This window comes from Herpailurus yagouaroundi, unplaced genomic scaffold (assembly GCF_014898765.1).
Source record: "Herpailurus yagouaroundi ecotype Mexico unplaced genomic scaffold, PumYag 163, whole genome shotgun sequence".
NCBI classification, from domain to species: Eukaryota; Metazoa; Chordata; class Mammalia; order Carnivora; family Felidae; genus Herpailurus; species Herpailurus yagouaroundi.
The window spans coordinates 54,585,049-54,590,859 of record NW_024412404.1 but is presented as its reverse complement, the minus strand read 5'-3'; positions in this window follow the sequence as shown (position 1 = coordinate 54,590,859).

The window sequence follows — 5,811 nt, the reverse complement described above, 5'->3', positions numbered from 1 at the left end:
CATGGGTAGTCAAGATCAGAGACGATGTTAGAAGTGTTCAACGATTGGGGCGCCTGGGTGGCGCAGTCGGTTAAGCGTCCGACTTCAGCCAGGTCACGATCTCGCGGTCCGTGAGTTCGAGCCCCGCGTCGGGCTCTGGGCTGATGGCTCAGAGCCTGGAGCCTGTTTCCGATTCTGTGTCTCCCTCTCTCTCTGCCCCTCCCCCGTTCATGCTCTGTCTCTCTCTCTGTCCCAAAAATAAATAAACGTTGAAAAAAAAAAAAAAAAAAAAAGAAGTGTTCAACGATAGGGCCTGAATTAGCAGCTGCCTGTGACAGGTCAACCCCCAGGTTCTGGTGGCCCTGTCGTTTGCAGAGTGACAGGTCTCAGTTCCCCAGACCCCCACGTGAATTCGAGCCAGATCCCCTGGACGACCGTCCAGGAGCCTGCACTGCCTCGTGGGCTTTGCCAGGGTCTCGCCCCCTGGGTTCCTAAACACCCAGCTCCCGAAGGAAATGCCACCCCCGGCAGCCATTTTTACTTGGGGCGGGGGGGGGGGGGCGATGCGTCAGCTCAGTGAGGAGCTCTGGGCTGAAGACTAAGTTTGTTTCCTTCCGGTGAGGCTATTTCAAGAAATGGCATTTTCAGCGTAGAAACGGATGATCTCTGTCGGGGCACTGCGTTCTGTGTCCTGCTGGTTCTGAGAGAAGGAGAGGGAGAGGGAAGAGGAGAGAACACGCAGGGTCCCTGCTCATCCTGTGCCCCAACCCAGGCGGACAGGAGGCCGGAGACCCCCGGACTTCTGTCTCTCCCTGCTCACCGCCTCCAGCACTGGGGGGAAACGGCCACACAGGTTCCCCGGGGGACGCGCACAACGCATGCACACCGGGACGTGGGTGGCTCAGTCGGTTAAGCGTCTGACTCTCGGTTTTGGCTCAGGTCATGATCTCCCGGTTTGTGTGTTCGAGTCCCGCGACGGGCTCCGTGCTGACAGCGCGGAGCCTGCTTGGGATTCCCTGTCTCTCCCTCTCTTTCTGCCCCTCCCCTGCTCGCGTTCTCTCTCTCTCTCTCTCAAAATAAAGACAAAATTGTAAAAACAGAAAAGAAATAAAATGTGGGCCACATATGTCATTTTAAATTATCTAATAGCCATATAAAACAAAATAAGTTAAAAAAAAGGTGAAATTAATTTTAATAGGTTATTTAACCTAATATATCCAAGATATTATCACCTTATATTGATTTGTAATCAATTTAAAAATTGTTGAGATATTTTACATTCTTCTCTTATACACTAGGTTTTTGTGTATTTTACTCTCCTCGTACATCTGAATTTGGACTAAGCCACACTTCAAATGCTCAGTACGTGTGGCCAGTGGCCGCCACACAGGACCACAGAGGCCTGGCTCATTGCTGTCTCCGGATTATCACGTACCTTCTGCATCAGGCCCCCCAAGGAACCAGCCAGCTCCCTGCTACCCAGCTGTGGTCATTGGCAACATCAGCTTTCCCTGGGACCCCTTAGAAATACAGAATCTCAGGCTTCACCCAGGGGCTGTTTAAATCAGAATCAAGGGGCACCGGGGTGACTCCGTGGGTTAAGCATCCGACTCTGGATTCGGGCTCAAGTCATAATCTCACGGTTCATGAGTTCAAGCCCCGCACTGGGCTCCATCCTGGCCGTGTGGAGCCTGCCCGGGATTCTCTCTCTCCCTCTCTCTGCCCCCCCCCCCCCCAGCTCTCCCTGTCTCTCTGTCTCTGTAAATAAAAAATAATAATAAATCAGAATCGAACTTTAACACTCTCCCTGGGTGATGGTGGCACAGAAACTCTGAGAAGCCTGTTGTCGTCTCTAAAGGACATCCGGGGGCAGGGGGCTCACTCTCCATGCCCCAGGAAGCTCATGCCATCGTTAACTGGTTCCAATGATTAGAAAAGCACGGATCCCTCCTTTATCGAGTGTTCTCGATGAGTCGGGCCCCATGTTAAATGCGTCATACAAATTATCTCATTTAAGCCCAGGACCGCCCTCTGATACAGGGGCTAATTTTGGCTCCTTTTTTAAAGATGGATAAACGGAGGCCCCACAAACCAAAATGACTCACCCCAGATCCTGCGGCCGGCCAGCAGTCTGTCTCAAGGCCCGTTTTCTTAGCCACTCACTATACCAGGGTTTCCCCAAAACTTCTGCCTGCCAGCTGCACCCAGGGGCTACCCAGAGCCGATTCGGAGCCCGGGACACTTTCCCGTCTCCATAGCAAAGGCAAGTGTCGTCGGGGCTCAACCGAGATGGTCTTTGGCACCACGGCTTAATTTTTTGTGTGGGTTTCTTCTTTTCCTGATTTCTTTTCATTTAATATTTCATTTATGGCTTGAGCAAACTCTGTTGGTAGCTGCCTACTCAGCATTTCCTTTCCTCATCAAGATTTAGGACAAGTTTAGAAATTGGCAACTAAGCAAATAGGCAGAAATTAATAAAAGTCATATGATGTCATTAGATAGCTCAAAGGTTCCCGGTTTCCAATTAAATAAGGTAGATGGTTAGAGCAATTATGTAAGGTACACATATTACGTGAGGGACCCCAATTATGCGAGGTTCACGTATGGGTACCCTGCTGAGGACGATCCTGAACTTGCACAAGATGTCACGAGATACCAGCGGGAAGGCAGTGTGATCAGACGGGGCCAAGTGAAGTGCAGTAAGCAAGCTATGAGTTTTTCCCCTTAACCGCTCTGTGTCAGGAAAAGCCCCAGAAAACCGGAAGAAGGTTGCTTTCCACCTGTCTTTCCACCAAGGGCCTGGAAATGCCAACTGCTTTGTTTTGGAAACGACCTGTATTCTCAGTGCAAAAGAAAAGTCATTCATCTTGAATAATAAAGGAAACCATCGGAGGAAGGGTCAAGAATTTGACTTTTTTTTTTTTTTAATTTTTTTTAATGTTTTTTTATTTATTTTTGGGACAGAGAGAGACAGAGCATGAACGGGGGAGGGGCAGAGAGAGAGGGAGACACAGAATTGGAAGCAGGCTCCAGGCTCCGAGCCATCAGCCCAGAGCCCGACGCGGGGCTCGAACTCACGCGAGATCACGCGAGATCTCGCGAGATCGTGACCTGGCTGAAGTCGGACGCTTAACCGACTGCGCCACCCAGGCGCCCCTTGACTTTTTTTTTTTTAAACAACTTGATGCTTTTTTAATGACGACTACCTTCTCTGACTTTCCAGAGCGTCAAGAATCCTGCGTGTTTGAGGAAAGGGCGGGGCAAGGACACGGGAGGAGGAGGGAAAGGAGGAGGGATGATGTGGCACCACCAGGAGGCTCACACGTCAGACCTATGGAAATAAAATCCCACATCACATGAAATGCTTGCACTGATTTTCTCCAAATTTAGAAACTATATCTGGGGTGGTCAAAGAAGATAGCGACTCTGTGGCACACAGAACTTCATGTGGGTCGGGGGGGGGGGGGCGCTGCTACGAGGAATCCCAGAGAAGTAGTCATCCTCCTGAGCAGTGGATGGTAACCAGAGGACCTTTCTCACGATCAGTTGATAAAGAAATGTCAAACCTATCCAGAAGTCACAAACAGAGAAAACAAACAGCAGTTTCAAAGAGGAGTCCCGAGTTAGCGTCCTCACTGCAGACAATCTGAATTGCAGCCCATGAGTTGTGACCTAGAGCCTTCTGACATGGGCATTTCTACACGGCTGTGGGCACCGGTTGATTTAAAGATGGGTATTGGGGCGCCTGGGTGGCGCAGTCGGTTAAGCGTCCGACTTCAGCCAGGTCACGATCTCGCGGTCCGGGAGTTCGAGCCCCGCGTCGGCTCTGGGCTGATGGCTCGGAGCCTGGAGCCTGTTTCCGATTCTGTGTCTCCCTCTCTCTCTGCCCCTTCCCCGTTCATGCTCTGTCTCTCTCTGTCTCAAAAATAAAAATAAATAACGTTTAAAATAAATAAATAAATAAATAAATAAATAAATAAATAAAGATGGGTAATGATCGCCCAGCACGATGATCCGGGGACTACAGTCAGTTGTGAAATACACCCCAAACCCCACCGCTGGCACCACCAGAAGCAGCCTCCACTCCCTGGTCACTGTTGTTCTTCTGCTCACCAAACACCTTACATCCACGGTCGGGGTCCCTCCTGCAGGACGTGGGTCAGGGTCTCCAGAATAAGTGAGATCCCAGCCAGCAGGAAACTGGGATTTGGGTAACGTGCAACAGCTTCTCTGGGATAGAACCGACCTTTGTCACCACTGCATCCTCAAGACCTAGGATGATGTTTTGCTCCCGGGGCGGGCGGGGGCCCCCCGCCCGACGTTCAGTATAAAGTTGTCAACCGACCATCCTTGGAGACCTCACTCCTCTGTTCTAAAGCTCTTCATTGACAGCAGTGGTGACCACGGCAGCTAACATTTACTGGAGGTTTATTTTGTCCCAAACGCCATCCTAAACACTCTACTGACTTTATCCAAACATCAGATACCCCACCAGGGTGATGAGACCAGGACCATTATTCGTGTCTGACGCACAAGGAAACCAAGGCACCAGAAGATTCGGTAACATGTTCGATACCGCCTGCCAGTAGGTGGCAGGAGCAGGATTTGAACTCAGATCAGCCAGCCTCCTTATTTGGAACCACCTCGCTATAATGTTTCATTTTTATTTGTATTCTGGGCATCCAGAAGCAAACAGTAACCCCAGACGCTCCTTTAAAAAGAAGGACATTCTGCAGCAGAGGACGGCCACCCTCGAAATCTCTAGCCACCAACCCCACCCCCTCCCCACGACCCCCAGCAGCTCCATACAAGGGCCCAAACATTCACTCATTCTGAAGTCCTGCTCTCCAGGAGTCACCCGGCTGGTCTCCCGCTGGCCGATGAAGGGAGGAGAATGTCGATACAATGTAGCATTGAAATAAACTTCTACCCAGCAAGCTAGGCACTGAGCAGGGCGTGGGGACATTGTATGTGCTGTTGTCCAGCGGCTTCCAACCTGTCTGTCCCCACACAGACGAGGAGCTGGGCAGTTCTCATTTGAGCCCGATGGCGGGGTCAAGATGAAATGTGTTGGAGGCATGCAGAGGGGGTGAGATCATTGTGAGTTGAGGTCATTGCCATTCTTAGAGAGATGAAAGCAAAAAACAGCCCTGACAGATGACTCGAGTGTCCCTGTCATTTCTCAGCATTTCCCCGGAGATGCTTATTCAGAAGAAGTGGGATGGCAATGTTTCCGCGGCCACATCTGTACAGCAGTCCTGGGCCGAGGACGCCCCCGAACTGCCTTTAAGCTCCCAGGGTTCCACTCTGGTTAGAAAACCTCAGAGGAATAGCATCTCGGTGAAGGGTGCGCAGGGCTGGTTGTGGTTAGTGGCTGGGGATCGCTGAGGTTCAGTGAGGTCAAGTAAGCTTCTTGAACTTGGCTCTGTCTTTGAATAACACATACCAACCGCTTTAACACTCCAAAGGGTAACCTCTAGTGCAAATAGCCTGGAGATCTTTTTCCAGAAGGGCCACAGGGGCACGCCCACTTCTCAGGGCCCTGCCCAAGGCTCTAGGGAGCACTTCCACCCTTCGCTGGACCAATTTTCCAAAGTGCTCTGTAATTAAAGCCTCCCAGAAGAGATCCTCTCCTTGTCACTGAGAAGAGAAAAATAGAGCATTCCTGCAACCGTTTGGTACCTTGGGCGGTGGGGCTTCATTTGTAGCCAGTTCAAGTAAAGGGCCACGATGGGAGCAAAGGCCCTTCAAGCGTGTTCATCACCTTAAAATTTTCTTTAATGTTGGGGCGCCTGGGTGGCGCAGTCGGTTAAGCGTCCGACTTCAGCCAGG